Here is a 24,805-nt window from a genome sequence, read left to right on the forward strand (position 1 = left end):
TCCCCATCAATTCCTCCTTCCCCGGGGTCCATAAAGTGGCAGGAGCTTTTTGTTCAGGACTCCCTTAACAGTGAGATGATGATGCCCTGCATCTGTGCTAATCCAGCAGACCCCTGTTGGAGCCACTCCATGAGGAAAATGGAATAATGGAGGACTCAGTACTTTTTCTGGTTCAGTCCCTTGCTTATGCTATCAAAGGAAATGATTAAAGCCCAACTGTTACTTTTATTTTGACTGAGGTAACCTAGTGGATCAAATTAGAGATTCAGCAGAGGATCTCTAAGAAAGCCACAGAAACAATTCCCTGGATACTGTTCTCTGATGATGGGGCAAATTACTGGAGGCCCTGCAAACTGGCTTGTACCCCAACACTATTCCTAGATCTAAGCAGTTCCCTGGGGCTGACAGACAACTTGCCATGCAGGATGTTATTGAGACTCATGCTTCTAATAAAAATAATGTAGAGGTCTTTCGGATCCCTTTTTCCAGTGATCTCACTAGATAGGTCAATGCCCAGCAGCCAAGACAGAAGGAAGATTTACTTAGAGGAAGAGACCATAGAGACTTGGCTAGTTTGCTTCCTTTGAGAAAAAGGTAATCTTGTTATCTTGTTAAATAAACTTCATAAAGGAAAGTGGCTCCTTGAGGGGTACATCACTATAGATCCCCTTCCTCCATAGTGCCTTGACAGTGGCCACTTTCCCTAAGGAGGAGAAGCAAGGTGGGGAGATGAGTGTGTATGTATGCCAAGGGCCATCTCTTTCCTCATCTGGGTACTATTTGGTCTCTGACTGATTTGGTCCACAAATGATGAGTACCTAGTCACTGAAGAACGTGTCTTAACCACCTTCACAAGGCTATGGAGGTCCTGCAGCCCTCCTGGTGGTCTCTTGGGTCTACTATGAGGGAGTGGAAACAGCAGATGATAAGATTAACCAGATTTAGATGTATAGGTTTGTTCGTGCTGCTCCTGCTTTTTGTCAGGCCCAATTAAGCCACCTCCTGACGTCACATCCATCAATCTGCAACGTAATTCAGATCTTAACTGAGAAATTCTCAGGCACAGAAAAAGTAGCTTCTGAGAAAGATAGCAAAATTTGACCTCCTACCCTCTAAAAAAGGAGCCTAAAAATAGTACTTGGGTGCCCTCTTCTGGACTATCTGGGCAAGGGCCTCCCCAAAGAGATTTTTGAGTTTTATTACTCAATAATTTAACCACAAAAGCAGGAGATTGATGGGCTCCCTACTAAGGAACTCAGGGCCAAGTACCAGGCCATGGGGATTTGATAAGTGGTCTGGTACAGTCTGCACAGTGATGGTCCTCCACCTCTCCTGGTGGATCTGGAGACAAACCAGAGATCCTTTGCAACTTTTGCTCTGACACTCAGCTTTCAAATATAAACAAGATTAGGCGTTACAAACAAAGATCCAAAGATTAGGGGTTGGAAACAAGATCCGTCGGTACCTAGGGGACCCAGAGGCCCTATGCCAAGGTTAGAGTTCAACTGAAAAGTGAAGAGGAATTGCACTTGTTAGGCCTTTTAGATACCAGTACACAGGCGACTGCGATCCCCACAAACCCTTTCATCAAGATGACAGGAAAACAGATAGTGTTCTCTGATTTGGGGTTCCTACTAACCTCCATTGTCATGGCCCCCAGTACTGAATGAAATATTGGTACTGATGTGTTTTCCATGTGCACCCCCACTAGCCTTTGCCCCCAACCCCTGACAGGAATTGCAATAGTTTTGGCCACTTTAGTGGGGAATATAGAAGACCATGGACCCATCTGATGACCAACATCTAGTACTGTTGTTTCCCAAAAATAATGTCAGCTGCCTAGGGGAGAAAAAGAATAATTGCCATAATTGCTGAGCTTAAGGAGGCCAAAGTGTTTCATGAGACTGTTTCTCCATTCAATAGCCCCACCTGGCTTGTACACGAGACCTTGGTTTCTTGGAGACTTACCATTGATTGTAGGCAGCACAATGCATAATTCCACCTTTGGCACCAGCAGTACCTGACATTGTGACTGTTACAGAGGCTCAAAACAGAGAGAACTTGGTATGTAGCAATTGATATTGCAAATACATATCAAATTTTAATTCCCAATGTTGGAAGTGGGGCCTGGTGGGAGGTGATTAGATCATAGGGGCAGACTTCCCTTTCGGTTTTGTTCTCATTATAGTGAGTAATTGAGTAATTGTGAGATCTGGCTCTTTAAATGTGTAGCACCTCTCTTCTCTTCCTCCTGCTCTGGCTGTGTGAACATACCTGCTTCCCCTTCCACCATTATTGTAAGTTTCCTGAGGCCTCCAAGCCATGCTTCCTCTACAGCCTGTGTAACTGAGTCCATTAAACCTCTTTTCTCTTTATAAATTACCCAGTCTCAGATATTTCTTTATAGCAGTGCAACAAACTAACACAGAGCAATTTCTTAGAACTGCTCCTCCCTGAGTCCTCACTCTCATAGCCAGAGACCTACTTGCCATCTGCAGTTGACTTAATTGTGCCCTGCCTCAAATTCCTATGTTGAAGTTGTAATCTCCAATGTGACTGCATTTGTAGATAGGTGATAATTATGGTTAAATGAGGTCATAGGGTAGGGTCCTAATCCAATAGGATTGGTTGCCTTATAACCTTATAAGAAGAGGGAGATTGGCCTGGTGTGATGGCTCATGCCTATAATCCCAGCACTTTGGGAGGCCGAGGTGGGCGGAACCCTGTTTCTACTAAAAATATAAAAAAAATTAGCTGGGTGTGGTGGCACGTGCCTGTAATCTCAGCTACTCAGGAGGCTGAAGTAGGAGAATCACTTGAACCTGAGAGGCAGAGGTTGCAGTGAGCCAAGGTTGCACCACTGCACTCTAGCCTGGGAAACAGAGCAAGATGTGGGGGGGCGGGGTGAGTGGGGCGTGGGGGAGGAAGAGGAGATGATTCTCTCTCTCCCTTCTCTTCCTTTTCTCCCTCCTTTCTCTTTCTCGCCACTGGAATGCGAAAGGAAAGGCCAGTGAGAACACAGAGAGAAGGCAGCCAACTGCAAGCCAGGAAGATAACCCTCACCAGAACCTGACCACAATGGCATTCTGACCTTGGACTTCCAGCCTCTAGAACTGTGAGAAAATAAATTTTTGTTGTTTGAGCCAGCCAGTCTATGATATTTTGTTGTAGCAGCCTAAACAAAGACACTATCCATGATACCTTCCTCTCAGCCTCACATATATTGTGTCAGCATATCTGTGTGCCCTTCCTTCAAAATATGTTCTGAATATGGTTACTTACCACTTCCACTGTTGCTACCCATAACCAAACTGCTATCATCAGCTCTTTCCCGAACACCTGCAATAGCTCCTAGGCTCCTGCACTCGCTACCAATTCCCTCCCATCTGTTATCTTCATATTAGCCAAATTAGTTTTTTCCAAACCTGTATCAGATCATGTCAGTGATTAAAAATAATACAGTGGCTTTCCACTATACCTTGGGATTTGATTTAAAATTCTTAGCATGGCCTTCAAAGCTTTGCCCCATCTGTCTCCTGCTTAACTCTTTGAACTACTTTGGAGCCTCTCTTCTCACTCCTCACCATCTAGTCACATGGCCTCTTTTGGAATATATGAAAACTTCCCAGCTTGAATTCACTGCCTACCATCTTTCACCTGACTCATTCTTATTTGTCCTTTAGGTTCAGCTTTCGCATCCCTTCCTTGGAGTGGCCTCCCATGCCCTACATCCTAAGTTAGAAGTCTTTGTATTCTTTCCGGTTTTACCATGTTCTTTACATTGACATACTTACCACCAGTTTTGTATTTATTGGTTTATTGTCTGGCTCCCCCACTGGGTGGCCAATTTCACGAGAGTAAGGAAAGCATTTGCCTTGTTTACTGACATACTACCAGCACCCAGCCTAGGGTTCGACTGGAGTAGGTGCTCGGTTGACAAGTGTTGAGTGAATAAATGAATAGACTCTATGAGGTTGATGCTTTTAGTTCAGAGTAGTTTGGTGATTTACTTGCTGCCACACAGCTAGCAAGTGGACATAAATGGATAAGGTCCCAGAATTATAGTTCAAAGGTGAATGCATAGTCTAAGAGACTGCTAGGGGATGGAAAATAGAAGCGGGCGTGGAGTGTAATACATGTGAGAAGATTCTAGACCATTGATTCTAGGGAGATCTTCCCTCAGGGTGTGTTGAGGGGAGTACATGTTCAATATTCACATTTGTTGAAAACCAGCTTCTGATTTCATAATATGTATATATGGCTGAAAGACTTTTCTGATTGGTAAAGATAACAGAAAATACAGCGTTTCTTTGAGAGCAGTTTTTTTTTCCACTTTATTGAAAGGAGGCAGGTTAAAAATGTGACTAGGAGACAGGTGCAGTGACTCACACCTGTAATCCCAGCACTTTGGAAGGCCGAGGCAGGCAGATCACCTGAGGATGGGAGTTCAAGACCAGCCTGACCAACATGGAGAAACCGCGTCTCTACTAAAAATAAAAAAATTAGCTGGGTGTGGCTGTGGCACTTGCCTGTAATCCCAGCTGCTTGGGAGGCTGAGGCAGGAGAATCGCTTGACCCCGGGAGGTGGAAGTTCATGCTATTGCACTCTAGCCTGGGCAACAAGAGCAAAACTCCATATCAACAAACAAACAAACAAACAAACAAAATGTGACTAGGAAACTGCACAAAAGCTTTCTGCCATTCCCCTGATTGAAGCTAAGGCCTGTGGGGTGCAGGAGACACCAAGGTTTGGATTATGCCAGGACCATGCTCATATAGTGGAAAGTAGGACTTGGTGACACAGCAACCCACAGGCTTCACATTCCCATCCACCCCTCACCCCAGCAAACTCACATAATTCCACCCCTACCCCATAGACTCCCCTTCACAATTCCCTAATCTGTATATTACCTCTCAGGCTCCATACATCCCCATGCCAGCCCCCCTCTCCAAGCTCCACTTTACCCCACATCACTCATCAGACTTCACATTACCTCCTAGAATCACATCGGCCCACAAATGGTGAGAAAGGGCCATTTGTGAAAAGCGAGTTTGGAAGGCGCTGGTCGAGAGAGCCAGGTGCGAAGCCAGAACCCTCGGGAACAAGTGGCCAACTCGACAGCAGAGGGCGCCTGAGAGCCTCTCGGCACAGGCCATGCAGGCCTCCAAGCCTGGGTTAACTCCTAGACGGGTAGTGAGCCAATCGAACCAGCCACCGTCTTCCTATAAAATAAACTGCTCTTTCTTCTTGTCCTCCTCTGCTCAGCATCGTTCGCTATGCCTTGAATATTTTAAATGGCCGTATGGATATCTGTAAAATAAAGGCTAGTAGTTATCATCATTATTATCATTAATCAGATATACAGGTAAAAGGCAATCCTAAGAACAAAGCCAAGCATCTGGAGTAAGGACGGCTACGGGGATTCTGTTTGAATAGTCTGAACAATAGTTTTTGTTTCTTATTTTGCTTGGGTTGTGACGTGTGTTGTTTCAACACATAGCTTTAAAAAATAATGCCTGTCAATGTATTGGTCACAAAATGTCTTTCTGGGAAAAGGCATTTATTTTCCCCAAATGATTTGACACATTTCTGGTGAAATGCATTAACATTAACTTTCCCTTCTTTTTTTAAAAAAAGTTTTGGACATATAAGTTTAATTACCTGCTAGATTATAAGATGGAAATATGTGGTAAATGGATGGAAACAAGGCGCATAAACTTAGGAGGCAGAAATTTTTTAACTTTAGGTTTAGGCATTCACTAGATTGGACAATTTTTAACATTTTAATTAAAACTTTTTGTCACAAAAAAGAACAAATGTATTAAAACTAGTTTACAGAACTGCCCAAATGACTTTTTAAACTTGATTTAAATGTCAAGTTTTCTTTGGCAAATCTATCCAAAATACTAATTTTCTTTTTACAACTTAGTTTATAATTTATATATTAGCGTGTCCTCAATTGATGTTCATCCGGATACCTTCCTCTGAGCCCTAATGGTTTCTATCTTCCCTTTAAAATATGTAAGTATCTAGGGCCCCAAGCGGTGGCTCACACCTGTAATCCCAGCACTTTGGGAGGTCGAGGCGGGCAGATCATGAGGTCACGAGTTCAAGACCAGCCTGGCCAACATAGTGAAACCCCATCTCTACCAAAAATACAAAAAAAATTTAGACGGGTATGGTGTCTGGTGCCTGTAATCCCAGCTACTTGGGGAGCTGAGGCAAGGAGAATTGCTTGAACATGGGACACAGAGATTGCAGTGAGCTGAGATTGTGCCACTGCACTCCAGCCCGGGTGACAGTGTGAGACTCCATCATTCCATTTAAAAACAAAAATAAAAAATAGGCTGGGTGCGGTGGCTCATGCCTATACTCCCAGTACTTTGGGAGGCCGAGGCGGGTGGCTCATGGGGTTCAGAGATCGAGACCATCCTGGTCAACAAGGTGAAACCCCGTCTCTACTAAAAATACAAAAATTAGCTGGGCATGGTGGTGCGCGCCTGTAGTCCCAGCTACTCGGGAGGCTGAGGCAGGAGAATTGCTTGAACCCAGGAGGCGGAGGTTGTGGTGAGCTGAGATCGTGCCATTGCACTCCAGTCTGGGTAACAACATCGAAACTCCGTCTCAATAAAATAAAATAAAATAAAATAAAATAAAATGCGTAAGTATCTTTTAATTAAGTTGTCATTTTCAAATATATTCTGGAGCAAAAAATCAGGAATTAAACACCTATAAATTCTTCTTCACTTCTGTTATAGTGTAGCAATTTATCATCTAACCCATAGTAGTCTATCAATTGAGTAAGGCTTAGTTTCTTGTTCTCTTCAGACACAGCTGATTGCAGCTTATAAAGCAACAGCTGGATGCAGCTTCTCCACTTCTTTATTAACAACTGTAACTAAGACAGATCATTCTTTGATCTATACATTTTGACTAGTTTTAGCCTTTGAAGAACGTCTTTTTTCTCCTGAACCTGCTTCACCAATTTGGCTTTTTTTTTTTTTTTAAGACAGAGTTTCGCTCTTGTTGCCCAGGCTGGAGTGCAATGATCTCAGCTCACCACAACCTCCCAGGTTCAAGAGATTCTCCTGCCTCAGTCTCCCAAGTAGCTGGGATTACAGGTCCTGCCACCAGGCCCAGCTAATTTTGTATTTTTAGTAGAGATGGGGTTTCTCCATGTTGGTCAGGCTGGTCTCGAACTCCTGACCTCAGGTGATATGCCTGCCTTGGCCTCCCAAAGTGCTGGGATTACAGGCATGAGCCACCTCGCCCAGCCCATTTGGCTTTTTCGTCATTTAATCTTTGTTTAGGAAGATTCTCATTCACAAACTAATTCTGGAAACCACTGTATGACCCAGAATCAAGTGACTGAGATTCACAGACATTGAGATTCTTCAAAGTATTTTTCAAATTTGTATTTTCTTCAAATCCACTGTCTATGTGTTTAAAACTTTCTTGAAATTCCTAAGTTTTTCTCTATGGAAGATGCTGGTTTCTCTGAAAAGGTCTGATTGTTTTCTTCATTCTCTACTGTAAGCTTAAGACGTTTCACCACATTATAACGGGAATTAAATAATGATCTTGTTTTCCTTAATCTTTCTCTAAGCGTTGCACTCATAGGTTGTTTTCATGAACTGTTTGTATAGGGAGATGATGGATTCGCAGAGGCCTGAGTAGTGCTAGGTAAAACCACAGCTGAGTCTGATGGACTTTCCATCTTGAAAATGAAAATCCAGGTTTCAGGCATCCCTCTTCCTCTCAGAAGGGTACCTCCCTCCGCCATCCCCAGTGAGAGCAAAAAGCCAACTTTTCCTTCTTAAAGGACTCATGGGAAAGGGATAATGGGAATAATAACTTCATATGCTGAAGAAAACAGATCAAGTGTGAAGAAATCATTTATCAACATTTAAACCTCTACGCACTATTTGTACTTTTTTCAAAAGAACTTTGCTAAGAATGAGATTCATTAAGTTAAAGAATATTAGAACACAAAGGAACCTGCAAAATTAAATCGCCTTCTTATTATATATACAAAACGGGAGACCCACAGAGGGTAAGTGACTTGTCCAAGATCACAGACCACTTGAGTACAGTCAGGGCTGATTTCCAGTCTGCAACTCAAAAGAGCAGCAGCATTTCTCAATGAAAGGACAGTGGTGTGCGTTTTAAAGGTTTTATTCTATTCTTTTTTTTTTTTTTTGAGACGGAATTTCGCTCCTGTTACCCAGGCTGGAGTGCAATGTCGCGATCTCGGCTCACCGCAACCTCTGCCTCCTGGGTTCAGGCAATTCTCCTGCCTCAGCCTCCTGAGTAGCTGGGATTACAGGCATGCGCCACCATGGCCAGCTAATTTTTTGTGTTTTTAGTAGAGATGGGGTTTCACCATGTTGATCAGGATGGTGTCAATATCTTGACCTCGTGATCCACCCGCCTGGGCCTCCCAAAGTGCTGGGATTACATGCATGAGCCACCGCGCCCAGCGTATTCTATTCTTTATTACATGATTATTGTAGGAAAAATTGGGACAAGATGATATTTTAAATTACCTAGAATCCTACCACTTCACAATGATCATTGTTAGTATTTTTGCTGTATAATTTTCCAGACTTTTTAATGTATATGAATACTGGTAAATGTGGTGTGTTTACTAAAATTGGATCACACTGTCTGTTCATCTCTGAAAATAACTCCTAACAGATGCAAAACTAGTCCAGTGAATAGACTAACTTCATCAGTTTAACCAGTCCCTTATTGATAGACAGATAAGCTTTTTTGAATGTTAAACCCTTATAAAAGATGCTGCACTAACCATTCCTGTTCAGACATCTTTTGCTGAAGTGGTTTCTACCTACTCATCAGTGTGAATTTTGTAGGAATGCAATGATGCAGACTGGGTTGGAACTCTGGCTCTGGAACTTACTGTGTGTCTTTACACAAGTCACAACCTTTCTGGGCTCCAGTTTCTTCATCTGTAAGTGGGACTAATTATACTGATAGCCTAGAGGTGTTAAAAGGATTAAATGAGATAATACATGTAAAATAGTTGGTTAATACCCAGCACATAGGAAATCCTAAATAACATTAGTTATTGATTTTGTGAAGAGACGAACACTGAGCGGTTGTGTCCGCATTGCCGACCTCCAACAGCAGTCGGCTTCTGCACGTAGAACCCGGGAGTAGGAGACTCAGAATCGAATCTCTTCTCCCTCCTCCCTCCTGTTTTCGGCTTTGTGACAAACCTTATCATCAAACACAATGGCCAGCAACGTTACCAACAAGACAGATCCTCGCTCCATGAACTCCCGTGTGTTCATTGGGAATCTCAACACTCTCGTGGTCAAGAAATCTGATGTGGAGGCAATCTTTTCAAAGTATGGCAAAATTGTGGGCTGCTGTGTTCATAAGGGCTTTGCCTTCGTTCAATATGTTAATGAGAGAAATGCCCGGGCTGCTGTAGCAGGAGAGGATGGTAGAATGATTGCTGGCCAGGTTTTAGATATTAACCTGGCCGCAGAGCCAAAAGTGAACTGAGGAAAAGCAGGTGTGAATCGATCTGCAGCGGAGATGTACAGGTCAGTAACAGAACACCCTTCTCCGTCCCCTCTACTCAGCTCCTCTTTTGACTTGGACTATGACTTTCAACGGGATTATTATGATAGGATGTACAGTTACCCAGCACGTGTACCTCCTCCTCCTCCTATTGTTCGGGCTGTAGTGCCCTCGAAATGTCAGCGTGTATCAGGAAACACCTCATGAAGGGGCAAAAGTGGCTTCAATTCTAAGAGTGGACAGCGGGGATCTTCCAAGTCTGGAAAATTGAAAGGAGATGACCTTCAGGCCATTAAGAAGGAACTGACCCAGATAAAACAAAAAGTGGATTCTCTCCTGGAAAACCTGGAAAAAATTGAAAAGGAACAGAGCAAACAAGCAGTAGAGATGAAGAATGATAAGTCAGAAGAGGAGCAGAGTAGCAGCTCCGTGAAGAAAGATGAGACTAATGTGAAGATGGAGTCTGAGGTGGGTGCAGATGACTCTGCTGAGGAGGGGGACCTACTGGATGATGATGATAATGAAGATCGGGGGATGACCAGCTGGAGTTGATCAAGGATGATGAAAAAGAGGCTGAGGAAGGAGAGGATGACAGAGACAGCGCCAATGGCGAGGATGACTCTTAAGCACATAGTGGGGTTTAGAAATCTTATCCCATTATTTCTTTACCTAGGCGCTTGTCTAAGATCAAATTTTTCACGAGTTCCTCTCCCCTAGTATCTTCAGCACATGCTCACTGTTCTCCCCATCCTTGTCCTTCCCATGTTCATTAATTCATATTTCCCTGCGCCTAGTCCCATTTTCACTTCCTTTTTGATGCTCCTAGTAGTTTTGTTAAGTCTTACCCTGTAATTTTTGCTTTTAATTTTGATACCTCTTTATGACTTAACAATAAAAAGGATGTTTTTTAAAAAAAACATTATTATTATTATTACCACCATGCTGAAGAAAATTGGCTCTTCAAAATAATGCCCATGATTTTCTATTACTTTTTAAAAGAGGTTAGCCAAAATTTCACAAAGAAGGTTTTAGATGCAAAACTTTAGTAGCTAAATATTTCCTTTTATCTAACTTAATTTATCCAGAAGAAAAATAATAAATTTAAATTATGTGTGGTCTGTTGAGCTAGTTACTATGTTCTATCTATATAACATAATGCCAGTCAAAATTTAAAAGCCATAGCTTTTCATTGAAGATTCTTGTCTGAGTCTGTTTTCTGTTGCTTATAATAGAATATCGAAAACTGTGTAACTTATAAAGAAAAGGAATTTATTTCATATGGTTATGGAGACTGAAACGCCAAAGGTCAAGGGACTGCACCTGGTGAGGGCCTCTAGCTGGTGAGGGTTCTCTGCAGACTTCCTAGGCAGCACAGAGCGTCACATGGTGAGGGGGCTGAACATCCTACCTTGGGCCTCTCTTCCTCTTTTTATAAAGCCACCAGTCCCACTCTCATGATAACCCATTAATCTACTGACCCATTACTCCATGGCTGGATTAGTCCATTCATGAGGGCAGAGCCTTTATGACCCATCACCTCTTAAAGGGCCCAAGACCCCACCTCTCAATACTGCCACACTGGGGATTAAATTTCAACATGAGTTTTGGAGGGGAGAAATATTCAAACCATAGTCATTTGTAAGTAAAAAAAGAAATCAGCTGTTTTGTGATAAATAAAGTTGCTCACCATTCTTTCCCCTTTGGAAAATGCTCAAAGCATCGCTTATCCCATAAAATCAGCAGAATATGTTTGCAATCATCTGTCCAGCCTCCCAATGCCTTCAAGCTATTCTCCACTGCTTTTCTATTTTATGTATGGGCCCCAGCGATTTCATATTCCTCAGAGAGGTGGGTGAGAGCACAGAAGCAGAAGTTTACACCTCTGAAACTTTGCTTTTAAACTGAAAAGATATCCATGTGTCACACTGGCTTGCATTTCAGGTTTATATTTCCATCTGAAGCTTTGGAAACAAACCACAACTTCTACCAAAGCCTCTATAGTTAATTTATATGTCATCCTTATGTCACCAATGGTTGCTTTAAAAATAAGGGAACACTCACCCTCTTTGAAAAGCTGGGTGGAAGGTTTAGTGGTGGATAGCTTATCTCAGAAGTCAGAGGTCAGTGGCCAAAATTCATGGTGACCAAAAACATTCCAAAATGCTGCCAGTAAGGCCATGCTTAGTTTCTTCCTCTGCTCTACTGAACACTGTGGACATATACACTCAGGATTGTTGGGATGGATGATACTGGTTAAACGAGTCCTTCTTGGACACAGCTTTTGTGGAATGTGAGCACCAAACACTGAGAAGGTCTTGTCTATAACTGATGCATGGAATGACCCATACGTTTTTTGGTTCGGGATTCTTTTTTTTTTACCTACTGTGTGTTATCCTTTTCTCTGATAGTGACCAGTCACATTCTACTGGTCACTGTTAGTCTCACAGTTGTTGAAGTGGCTTTGCCAACTGAGCTAATCTAGAAACATAGTTTCCTGGGATTGCCTTCCCAATATAGTTCTGAGTTAGAGTGGACCAGGAGAAAAATTGGGGCGGGGCTTGGGAAGTGGAAGTGAAGCAACGAAGTTTGGTAGGACCAGGCACTGTTACCACTGGTGTACACTGGCACTGACTGTGCCCTCAATCACATCGGGGTCACCACCTGAGACGTGGGTCTCACCACCCGCAGAAGTCTGACCTGACTCAACGACGAATGGCTGAATGCACTCTCACACCATTACAGTGTTTCAAGTGGGCTAGGGATGGCTGTTGGCTGCTTTCTGAGGGCGAAATGCAACCAATCCACCCAGACCCTGTCTGTGACACATTTATTCCCTCAAAATGTTACAACAGAGGTTCTAAGTTAACACACTTGTGGATACTTAACATGGTTAAAACAGTGGTTATATGAATGATAAAAGCTTTAGGTTCCAGGCCCAGAGTAAACAGGATTAACAGGCAATCCCCCCTGAGACAGCTATAGCACAAAATTAACATGAGGAAACAGTTGAGTGGAGACAAAAGGGTGTGGGGTAAGGAGACTTAACTGGGAAGGTCTTTGATCATCTCTATCTCTCCCTTAATTTAATGGACTGGCCAGCCCACCTTTGGCCTGCCCCTATAAAACCCTTCGGCCTTCCAAAAGGTTTGAGACTAATCTATAACTTTCCCTAATATATCTTTAATATTTTCTGTAATATTTTGCCAACCACCCTGAGCAAATTCCAACAACTGACCCACTGGCACACCTTGTTGGTGTGGGGAAGCAGCAGGCTGCAGCAACTCCAGCTCTGACAAGATCTCCTTCTTCAACTTCTCCAAGTCCTAGTTCAGGTATGTGCATACTTTCATGGCTATGGATGCCAGCTCCTTCTCCAGGTTGGAGGCAGTAAGAGACAGATGCAGGTTCCAGTAAGTCTTCATGGGTTTCAGTCTGACCTAGGGATTCAAGTTAATCCTTGCAGGTTCAAGTTTGTTCTTGCTTTCCCCGACACCACATACACCACTTTTTCCCAGCTGTGGGCCCTGAATATCTACAGTGACTTCAGGCTGCTATAAGTGCAGAGACAATAGCCTTCCATAGACTTCTTCCCCTGTGTAAGGTATATGGATGTGCTCTGGTCAAGGAATAGGCCAAGGTGGACATCCAGGCTTGCATGACTCAACGAGTTTGGCATGCAGGCACACACCTCCACTTGTTATATAACCTGTTTGTGTAAATTCATACTTGGCTCTAACCCTCTATTGTCTGTAAAAGGTATAATTGTCTTGCTAATGTTGTACAGGGGTTATTGGGGCTCGACTCAGCTCAACATGGCTTAATATGGCGGGCGTGCTGGTGCCCAGAGAAAGAGAGAGAGAGAGCCAAGGCTGTCCATCTTGCAGATGGACAGGAGGGAGCCAGGACACAGCTTGGCCTGCTCGTGCCCAGAGAGAAAAAGAGTTAAGCTACTGACCCTGAAGACAAAGGAGAGCCAGCCACACTGCTGTTTGTGGAATCTGCGGGCTCAAGCACCTGAGACAGGGCAGACAGTGTGAGAGAGCTAGTGTGAGAAAGCTGTTAATAAAAGCTGCTGCTGAAGAAACCATATTCACCTGCCTATGGCCCCCCGAGTGTTCTTTCTGCTCATCCACCCAGCCCTCCTCCATGGGCTGGACCTGAACCTCGGGACCTAACAATTGGTGATGAAGATGGGATGAGATGAGTGGGTCTTCAGCCCCTGAGGGTTTCCACGTCAGCTTTGTGGCTGCAGCATGGGCTGTGATACCCTGTGGCAGCTGTGCTTTGAGGATGGGCTCCAGTGGAAACACGTGAGGCAGTGGGTGAGTCTCCTGTGAGTATGGAGAAGGCACTGAAGCACCTGGAAGTGCACAGCACCGAGAAGAAGCATGCCTTTGCTGTAGGAGTCAGATGGGTGTTTATAACTGTGCTGTTGGAAGAACATGCCCAGTTTGCTGGACACAGTGCAGGGAGGAGGAAGAACCTCCATAGCAGGCTCGCCCAGTGATCTACCACAAAATAGATCATGAGCAGCTATTGGGCCCCAAGGGTGGGCCCAGAGACCCCCTGCTGTGGTGGAGCACACTTCCTATGGTGCCTGTGCCCCTGCTGAGTTGAGGGAGTTAAGCAAGTAACGCTGGCAGTCATGTACAGACTTACTGCAAGTCATACTGGAGAAGTACTTTGCTGCGCAAACCGGTCCCGCCTGAGCATTCCTGTTCAAAGGGTACCTGCTGCAGCTGGTGGAAGTGTAAAGCCTTTTCTGTTTGATAAGAGAACTGGCCAAGATGCCCAGCATGGGGGGCACCGGACAATGGGAGCCGCATGTGCACTTGGCAATCCACTGGTCCCTAAACCCGGCTAACTTTCCGGGCAGAGCTGCATTTATTGACAACTATGAAAACTGGCCAGTGAAAGTGAAACCTGTATCTCTGCATCTTGGCATTGGCCGCTTGGCTCTCCGCTTATGCACTGTGTATGTCTCTACCATCCATACCTGAAGACATTCTGGGGTGGCTGTTTTGCACGGCTTGGCAGCTGTGCCATCTATCACGGACTTAATAGACCACTTGACAATGGAACTGGTCAGTGCCACTGTGTGGTGGACTTGGCTAATGCATTCTTGTCAATCTACAATGTTCCAGAGAGCTAGGAACAGATAGCCTTCATGGGAGGGCAACAATGGACTTTCACAGTATAGCGGCACCGTATGTTGTGGTTTTGTTAATAATGTTATGTTAACCTCTGATTCTCTTTCAGGTTTAAAAGCGGCGGTGCCCCTCTTGCCTAGGATTGGGGTGAGGAGGCTGAGACAGCCTTTCTGGGTAGTAAACCAAGGGTGCCCATTTACACTAAGTGTACTTGTAACCACAGATAATTGTGGATAGAACCTACAGCAGTGCATGGAGCAATTGGAAGCGCCAGTGAGCTGTTAGTCCCAACTGTGGAAGGCAGCTGAGCTCCGGTGCTTACTAATAGAGAAGCAGTTAGTAAGTGGGCTAGATGCATTCATGGGTAATGACCCCCTGGACAGGGACAGCATAGACATCCACTTTAGCGAAATGGGGTGCCTACTTGAAACAGCGAAGTATACTAAGTACAAATCCCTTAGCAGCAAAGTTGCAAGAGGTCTTGGGACCTGCAGTCCTAATGCAAGGTAAGGCCATGGGGACTGAGGCACTCCTAGACCCTGAGACTTCACCATTAGGAAGGGCATCCCCTGATTCCTGATAGGGCATGGTCTACAGCTAGGTCTAGCTGGGGTGCTACTGCTGCCTGGACTGCTAGTGCAGTCTAGCCTGGTACTGACACCATATGGTTTGAAACCAGGTGTGGGCAAAGCAGCTAATAAGCTAAACTCAGGGTAGTATGAATGGTTATCACCAAGGAGGTGACACCCATGGTAATCTGTGCCAATAGGTGGGCAGTTTATCAAAGCTTATGTATGTAATGGGCCTGAGTGCCCAAAAGCTTATGTATGTATCAGGCCTGCATACCCAAAGCTTGTGTGTCAGGCTTATGTATCAAGCCTGTGTATGTATCAGGCTTGCATGCCCAAAATTTGTATGTCAGGCCTGTGTGCAAAATCTGTGTGCCCAAGGCCTAAGTTTCCATCAGCCTACGGGTAGAGTGTAAGTTGTATGGATGTGCTTTGGTAAAGGAATAAGCCAAGGTGGATATCTAGACCTGCATGAGTCAGTGAGTTTGGCATGCAGACACACACCTCCACTTGTTACATAACCTGTTTGTGTAGGTTCATACTTGGCTCTAAACCACCATTGTCTGTAAAAGGTATAATTGCCCTGCTAATGCTGTACAGGGGCTCTTGGGGCTCAGCTTGGCTCAGCATGGCTTAACATGGTGGTGGGTGTGTTGGTGCCCAGAGAAAGACAGAGAGCCAAAACTGTCCATCTTGCAGATGGATAGGAGGGAGCAAGGACACAGCTTGGCTTGCCCATGCCCCGAGAGAAAAAGAGTTAGGCTGCTGACCCTGAAGGCAAGGGAGAACTGGCCACACAGCTGTGTGTGGGAGCTGCTGGCTCAAGCAGCCAACACAGAGTAGACAGTGAGAGAGCTAATGTGAGAAAGCTGTTAATAAAAGCTGCTGCTGAATGAAACCATATTCATCTGCCTACAGTCCCCCGAGTGTTCTTTCTGCTCATCCCTCCAGACTTCAGCATGTGTCAGACCCAGACCCTGGGACCTGACACTCTTCTCCCACAACTGCATATGGTCTAATCCCTGTAATTATCCCTTAATTGCTTTTCACACTGCTTCTCTGATCAAACTCTGCAACTGTGTTCAGGTGATTCTTATTTTACATTCAAATTTGCAAATCAGACACAGGATTATAGACGTTACGAAAAACATTCAATTTTGAAAAAAAAAAGATTTGCACATGACACTTAAGTAACCCATCTATTACCCTCACTTTCTTTTTAATGTCAGACTTCTTTAAATGGCACCCTAAGTTTATTGCAAAAGTATTTTTCTGACTCTCATTTTCTCTGCAATTCCTTGAATATGACTCCTGCTTTAAAAACACTATTTTAATTCATCAGAAACTTATAAAACATCAAATCCAGATCTTAGTCTACTTTATTTCTTTGTACTCTTAACACTGTTGGCTACTCTCTGTTTTCCTCATTAAATTTGGTTTCATGGGTCTCAAATTTCTGTGACAGATTTTTGATCAAGTTGTTTCCACTTGAAAAAAGTACTGATTTTAAAAACTAAATGACTTAAAACTGCCAGATGCCAAAAAAAAGTTCACAAAACATTCTCCTTTCCTTCCGAAGGTTTCACAATGCATTGTTATCATTAACCAGTCTTTTACTATTAAACTTAAGTGGGCAATTGAAACAAACCATTCTGAGACCCTTCCATCACTGATTAAAACTCAGGCCAGGCACCATGGCTCATGCCTGTACTCCCAACATTTTGGAAGGTTGAGGTGGGTGGATCACTTGAGCCCAGGAGTTTGAGACCAGCCTGGGCAATATAATAAGACCTAAACAGGCATGGTGGCACATGCCCATAGTCTAGCTACTCGGGAGTCTGAGGCAAGAGGATTTCTTGAACTCAGGAGGCAGAGGTTGCAGTGAGTGGATATCATGCCACTGCACTCCAGCCAGGGCAACAGAGTAAGACCCTGTCTCCAAAAAAAAAAAAAGACCGAGGTGGTATGTATTAGGAATAATATTCATTTAGCCTCCTGAGCTTTCTGGACAGACTTGGTGACCTTGCTAGCTCCAGCAGCCTTCTTGTCCTGTACTTTGATGACACCCGTGGCAACTGTCTGACTTGAACAGCAAAAGGACCCAGAGGAGAATAGTCAGGATAGTCAGAATATTCAGAGAAGCCCTCAACACACATGGGCTTGCTAGGGACTATATCAATCACGGCAGCATCACCAGATTTCAAGAATTTAGGGCCGTGTTCTAGTTTCTTACCAGATCGGTAATCTTTTCTTATAGCTCAGAACACTTGCAAGCAATGTGAGCTGCATGACAGTCCAGTACAGGGGCATAGCCAGCACTGATTTGGCCTAGCTGGTTCAGGATAATCACCTGAGCAATGAATCCAGATACTTCCACTAGTGGGTCATTTTTGCTGTCACCAGCAACACTGCCATGATGAACATCTTTGGCAGACACATTATTTTTTTTTCTTAGAAAGAATGCAATACTTGTTTTTAATCAGAACAACAGCAACAACAAAAAACTGAGTATGATATGCCAGTGTGGTGTTGACTCCAGCAATGAACACAAAGAGCAAATGCTTGACAGAGACAGCTGTAAATAATCTATGTACCTCCTACATACCCCTACTTTATTAAAAAGACATGCTCTTTGGAAATATGGTAACAAATGTAAATCGCTGATTTCTTGCAAGACCATGATGATTCTGTAATAAATATCAAATTGGTCCATTTCAGTTTTGTAAAAGGATTCTTTCAGATATGAAGATGTGGGAGCAACTGTGAAGCTGTCTTTATTCAGAGACTTTGAAGTATGAAGTGATGATCTTAGACCACCAAGAACTGTAAGGCATGCCAACTGATGTTTATAACAACTTAGCCTTTTCGTCCTTTATATCTGATTTTATTAAGTGGGCAAACACCTTGTTGACAATGAAGCCCACATTGTCCCCAGGAAGAGATTCACTCAAAGTTTCATGGTGCATTTCAATAGATTTTACTTGAATTCGAGCATTGACTGGCGCAAAGTTGACCACCATGCCAGGTATGAGAACACCAGTCTCCACTCAGTCCACAGGTACAGGACCAATACCAACAATCCTGTAGGCACCCTGGAGATGCAGGCACAGGGCTCATAAGTTGGATGAATTGGTGTAGAATACAGTCCACAGCCTCAAGCAGTGTGGTTCCACTCGCATTGCTATTTTTACAGGTGACTCCATTCCTAGAACCAAGGCACATTAACACTTGGCTCCAGCATGTTGTGACTATGCCAACCAGAAATTGGCACAAATGCTACTCTGTCAGGGTTGTAGCAAATTTTCTTAATGTAAGTGCTGATTTCCTTGTACCTCGTCTGCTGGTAGGGTGGCTCGGTGGAATCCACTTTGCTAACACCAACATGTAGTTTCACATTCAGTGTGTAAGCCAGAAGGGCCTGCTCATGGGTCTGCCCATTCTTGGAGATGCCAGCTTCAAATTCACCGCCAGCAGCAATGAGCAATAATTAAGACGGCACAGTCAGCTTGAGATGTGTCTGTAGTCATTTTTTTTTTTTTTTTGAGACAGGGTCATACTCTGTCCCCCAGGGTAGAGTGCAGTAGTGCAATCTTGGCTCACCAGAACCTCCACTTCCCAGGTTCAAGTGATTCTCCTGCCTTAGCCTCCCAAGTAGCTGGGATTACAGACACATACCACCATGCCTGGATCATTTTTGTATTTTCATTAAAGATGGGGTTTCACCATGTTGGCCAGGCTGGTCTTGAACTCTTGACCTCAAGTGATCTGCCCACCTCAACCTCTTAAAGTGCTGGGATTATAGGTGTGAACCACCACGCGCAGCCTGTAATTGTGTTTTTGATGAAGACTCTGTGTCCTGGTTCATCAATGATAATCAGGTAGTACTTGCTGGTCTCAAATTTCCACAGGGAAATATCAGTGATGATATCATGTTCATGCTCAGCTTTCTGTTTATCCAAGACCCAGGCATACTCAAAGGAGCCCTTTCCTATCTCAGCAGCCTCCTCAATTTTTCAGTGGTTCTTTTGTTGTTGCCACTGCATTTGTAGATCAGATGGCCAGTAGTAGTGGACTTCCCTGCATCTTTATGCCCAGTGACAACAATATTGATATGTGTCTTTTCCTTTCCCATTTTGGTTTTTAGAGGTGGTTTTCAAGGTAACCTATGTTCTGGCAGCAAACCCGTTGCAAAAAAGCTACTTTCTCTTTTCTGAATTTCTCTCTTCCCTTGGTTTCTATGACCAGCTCTCTTTTGAATCTTCTTTGGAATCTCTCCAGCTGCTGCTCCCTGTCTCAGTATGCTCACTTCTCTTCTACCCAATCCTCAAGGTGTAGGAGGAGATGGTTGCTCAAAGTCCAGTTCTTGGCACTCCTGAATTCTCACTCTATCCTCTCTACCTTTATGATCCCCTCCACTCTAAAGGATTCACCCACCATCTCTTCACACTCATGATTTATAGATCTATGCCTATCTCAGCTCTCTCTCCTGAATGCCAAGGTCGTGACTCTTATAGTCCATTTAGTTGCAGATGACTCTCAGATTCAACATGTGCAAACTGACCTATTTATTTACCATGACACGTTCCATGTCCCCTAAGTTGGATAGAGACATTACAACTCTTCAGTTACTCATGCTCAAAACTTCAGAATTGGGAAGTGATGTCACCAAAGATGGTGTAGAAGCAATCTGGATTCATTCCCCCTGTCCACTGAAAACCAAGAACAACTATCCAGTACCAAGCTTATCACCGCCAATATTCTAGAACTGAAAACCAGAGCTGTGACAATCCCTGAGGCCACAGAGAAGTGAAAAACTATGAGCTGAAAGTGAGAGAAATGGACTTCTCTATCCACAATGCCCCTCCCCCAAACTGCTAGGCACCATATGGAAAAGTCCTCCAAGACTCATGGCTTCTACATTGGAAAAAGTGAGATCAAGGTGGACAGTCAGCTTCCCCATCATCTTGGGTTCCTATGCAAGAAAGCTGTTCCTGCCTCAACTCACAGGAAGCATCTCAAGTGACTCCACCTAAGGACAGGTGGAGACAAACCTTGGGAGGTGGGGCTACATGGCCCAGCACCAGAAACTCAGGGGCTGCGCTTCACTCCAGAAAAACGGGACACCAAATCAGAGACGCGGTTTAGCAGCACCACACTGTAACAAGCACCCTGCAGGGAACCTCTGGGCACGAACCCAGAGCCAGCCTCCTCGCTGCACAGCTGAGGAATCCTCTTTGGAATTCCCCCCCGCCACCCCGCCCCGTAATGGGCAGTACTTGGAGAGCTACAGAAAAACCTGTGCTTAGGGCGCCATCTAGTGCTCAAAAGAAGGCAGCACCCTAGGGTTAAGGGAATCAACGGGTAAATCGCACAGAACCTCTCAACACACAAACCAACTCAGGAAAGACTTGAAAAACAAAACTAATTTTTAAATGCGAAGACATAGATCTACATAGGTAAGAAAAACAGCAAACAGTGGCGATGACCTCCCCAAATTGACAAAGCAAGAAGCCAGTGGTTAACGCCAATGAGAGAGCAACATGTGAGCTCTCAGCAAAATGACAGGATCAAGAATTCAAAATAGCAGGTTTGAAGATAAACAGCAATGTACAAGTTAATACAGAGACGCAATTTAGAGATGTATCCGAGAAATTTAATGAAGAAATGGAAATGATATGAAAAAATCAAACAGATACCTGGAACTGAGGAATACATTGGCTGAACTTAAAAACCCATCACAGAGGTATCAACAGCAGAACTGATCAAGCAGAAGAAAGAAACAGTGAACTCAAAGATAGTCTATTTGAAAATACACAGTCAGAGAAGAAGAAAAGAAAAAAGAAGGAAAAGGAATGAAGACTACCTAGAAGAACTAGAAGATAACTTCAAAAGAGCAAATCTGAGTCATTGGCCCTCAAGGGGAAATTAAGAAAGAAAAGTGGGTAGATAGCTTATTCAAAGAAATAACAGAAAACTTACCAAACCTAGAGAAAGATATAAGTATCCAGATACAGGAAATTCAAAGATTATAAAACAGATTAAACCCAAATAGGACTACACCAAGATACATAATAAGCTCTCAAAGGTCAAAGACAAAGACAGGCTCCTAAAAGCAGCAAGAGAAATAAAAGCAAATAACATATAAAAGACTTCAATTTGTCTGGCAACAGACTCTCAGCAGAAACGATACAGGACAGGAGAGAATAAGATGACATATTCAAAGTGCTGAAGGCAAAAACAGAATAATACGCCCAACAAGGCTATCCTTCAAACATGTAGGAGAGAGAAAGACTTTCTAAGACAAACAGAAGGTGAAGGAATTCATCACCAGACCTGTCTTGCAAGAAAATACTAAGGAGAGTTCTTCAATCTGAAAGAAAAGGATATAAATGTACAATAATAAAGTCATTTGGGGGGGCATAGAGGCCCACACTTGTAATCTTAGTGCTTTGCAGGGCACTAGGCACAGATAGACAAACATTGCATTTTCTCACTTATTTGTGAGATCTAAAGATCAAAACAGTTGAACTCATGGACGTAGTAGAAGGTTGATTACCAGAGGCTGGGAAGGGTAGTGGGGGACAAGTAGGGGAGTTGGGGATGATTAATGGGTATAAAAAATAGAAAGAATGAATGACACCTACTATTTGATAGCACAACAGGGCGTCTATAGTCAATAATAATTTAATTGTACATTTAAAAATAACTAAAAGAGTATAATTGGATTGCTTATAATACAAAGGATAATCACTTGAGGGGATGGATACCCCATTCTCCATGATATAATTGTTACACATTGCATGCCTGTATCCACACATCTCATGTACCCATAAATATATATATATATATATATATATATATATCTATTATGTACCTACAAGAATTAAAAATAATTTTTTTTAGAAAAGTAGAAAGACTTCAAATAAACAACCTAATGAGGTACCTCAAGGAACCAGAAAAGTAAGAACAAATCAAACCCCAAAGCAGTGTAACAAGGCTGGATGTGTAATCCCAGCACTTTGGGAGGCTGAGGCAGGATGGTTGCTTGAGACCCACCTGGGCAACAAAGTGAGACTGTGTCTACAAAAAAAGTTTGAAAATTAGCCAGGAATGATGGCATGTGCCTGTAGTCCCAGATACTTAGGTAGCTGAGGCAGGAGGATTGCTTAAGCCCAGGAGGTTGAGGCTGCAGTGAGCCATGATCATACCACTGAACCCCAGCCTGGTCAACAGAGCAAGACTCTGTCTAAAAAAAGAGAGAGAGAGAGAAAGAAGAAAATAATAAAGATCAACACAGAAATAAATAAAATTGTGATTATAAAAAAATACAAAAGACCAATAAACAAAAAGTTTTTTCAAAAAGATAAAATCAACAAATCTTTAGCTAGACCATGTAAGAAAAAAGAGAGAAGACCCAAATAAAATCACAAATGAAAAGGAGACATTAAAACTAATACCACAGAAATATTTAAAGAATCATGAGAGATCATGATGAACAGCTATATACCAACAAACTGGAAAATCTGTAAGAAATGGATAAATTCTTGGACACATACAACTTATATGAAATAGAAAGCCTGAACAGACCAATAACAAGTAATGAGAGCAAAGCAGTAATAAAAAGTCTCTGATCAAAGAAAAGCCCAGGAGTAGGTGGCTTCAACAGTGAATTCTACCAAACATTTAAAGAACTAATATAAATTCTATTCAAAAAAAACTGGAGCAGTAGGGAATACTTCCAAATTCATTCTATGCGGCCAGCATTACCCTGATAGCAAAATCAGACAAAGATACAACAACAACAGCAGCAACAACAAAACTACAGGCCAATATTCCTGATGAACACAGATGTAAAAATTCCCAATAAAATACTAGCAAACAAAGTTCAACATCACATTAAAAAGATCATTCACCATGATCAAGTGGGATTTGCCGCAGGGATGTAAAATGGTTCACCGTACAGAAATCAGTAAGTGTGTTAGATCACATTAATAAAACTAAGGCCAAAAAACAGGATGATTTCAGTAGATGCCGAAAAAAGCATTCAGTAAAATTCAATATCCTTTCATGATAAAAACTCAACAAACTGGGTATAGAAGGAACATATCTCAAAACAATAAAGGCCATGACAAACCCACAGCTAACATCATGCTGAATGGGGAAAAATTGGTAGTCTTTCCTCTAAGAACTGAAAGAAGATAAGGATGACTACTTTTACCATTTTTATCAAATATGGTCCTAAAAGTCCTAGCCAAAGTAATTGGGCAAGAGGAAGACATAAAGGACATCCAATTTGGAAAGGATGTAAATTATCCTTGTTCATTGATGACATGATCTTATATGTGGAAAAACCTAAAGACTCTACCAAAAAATTATTAGAATTGATAATCAAATTCAGTAAAGTTGTAAGATACATAATCAACATACAAAAATCAGTAGTGGCTGGGCGCGGTGGCTCATGCCTATAATCCCAGCACTTTGGGAGGCTGAGGCGGGTGGATTACGAGGTCAGGAGATCAAGACCATCCTGGCCAATATGGTGAAACCTTGTCTCTACTAAACATACAAAAATTAGCGGACTGTGGCAGTGCATGTCTGTAGTCCCAGCTACTCAGGAAGCTGAGGCAGGAGAATCGCTTGAACCTCGGAGGCAGAGGTTGCAGTGAGCCAAGACTGCACCACTGCACTCCAGCCTGGGTGACAGAGTGAGACCCCATCTCAAAAAAGAAAAAATCAGTAGCATTTGTATATGCCAACAGTAAACAATTGGAAAAATAAATCGAGAAAGCAGTCCCATTTATAACTGCTATAGAAAAAAGTACCTATGAATAAATTTAACCACAGAAGTGAAAGATCTCTTACAAAGAAGAAGATGTAAAAAATAGATATCTTATGTTCATGTATTAGAAGAATTAATACTGTTAAAATCCACACTACCCAAAGTGATCTACAGATTGCAATCTCTATCAAAGTATCAACAACATTCTTCATGGAAATAGAAAAAAAACAATCCTTAAATTCCTATGAAACCAAAAAGACCCCAATAGCCACAGCAATCCTGAGAACAAAAGAACAAAGCTGGAGGTATCACACCACCTGACTTCAAAATATGCTATAAAACCATAGTAACCAAAAACAGCATAGTACTGGCATAAAAGCAGGCACATAGACCAATGGAACAGAATAAAGAAGCCAGAAATAAATCCACACATTTATAGCCAACTCATTTTTGACAAAGGTGCTAAGAACATAAATTGGGAAAGAACAGTTTCTTCAATAAATGATGCTGCAGAAGACTTAAACTAGACCCCTGACTCTCACTAAATGCAAAAATCAAATCAAAATGGATTACTGAAAGCCAGGCATGGTGGTGTGTGCCTGTAGTCCCACTCCTCAGAAGGCTGAGGCAGGAGGATTGATTGCTTGAGCCCAGAAGTTGAAGTCCAGCCCCGGTAACATGGTGAGACCTCTATCTCTTAAATAAAGACTTAAATGTAAGACCTGAAACTATAAAACGAGTGGAAGAAGATGTAGGG

At 42.9% G+C, this 24,805-nt stretch overlaps 1 long non-coding RNA gene and 2 pseudogenes across 1 annotated transcript in view; 1 reads left to right on the forward strand and 2 right to left on the reverse strand.

Annotated features, from left to right (window-relative positions):
• Window positions 1–4,476: 4,476 nt before the first annotated feature.
• Window positions 4,477–24,805, reverse strand: part of LOC128930646 (uncharacterized) — a 41,211-nt gene continuing 20,882 nt past the window's right edge. Inside the window, exons 2-3 of the long non-coding RNA XR_008478908.2 lie at window positions 4,995–5,311; window positions 4,477–4,612 (exon numbers count right to left, since the gene is read on the reverse strand). This is a non-coding gene — a long non-coding RNA (uncharacterized LOC128930646). The remainder of the gene's footprint in view (window positions 4,613–4,994; window positions 5,312–24,805) is intronic.
• Window positions 6,591–7,910, reverse strand: LOC100415222 (swi5-dependent recombination DNA repair protein 1 homolog; annotated as a pseudogene).
• LOC100390615 (heterogeneous nuclear ribonucleoproteins C1/C2 pseudogene) lies at window positions 9,154–10,271 on the forward strand (annotated as a pseudogene).

The sequence above is a fragment of the Callithrix jacchus genome, chromosome X, assembly GCF_049354715.1.
Source record: "Callithrix jacchus isolate 240 chromosome X, calJac240_pri, whole genome shotgun sequence".
Taxonomy (NCBI): Eukaryota; Metazoa; Chordata; class Mammalia; order Primates; family Cebidae; genus Callithrix; species Callithrix jacchus.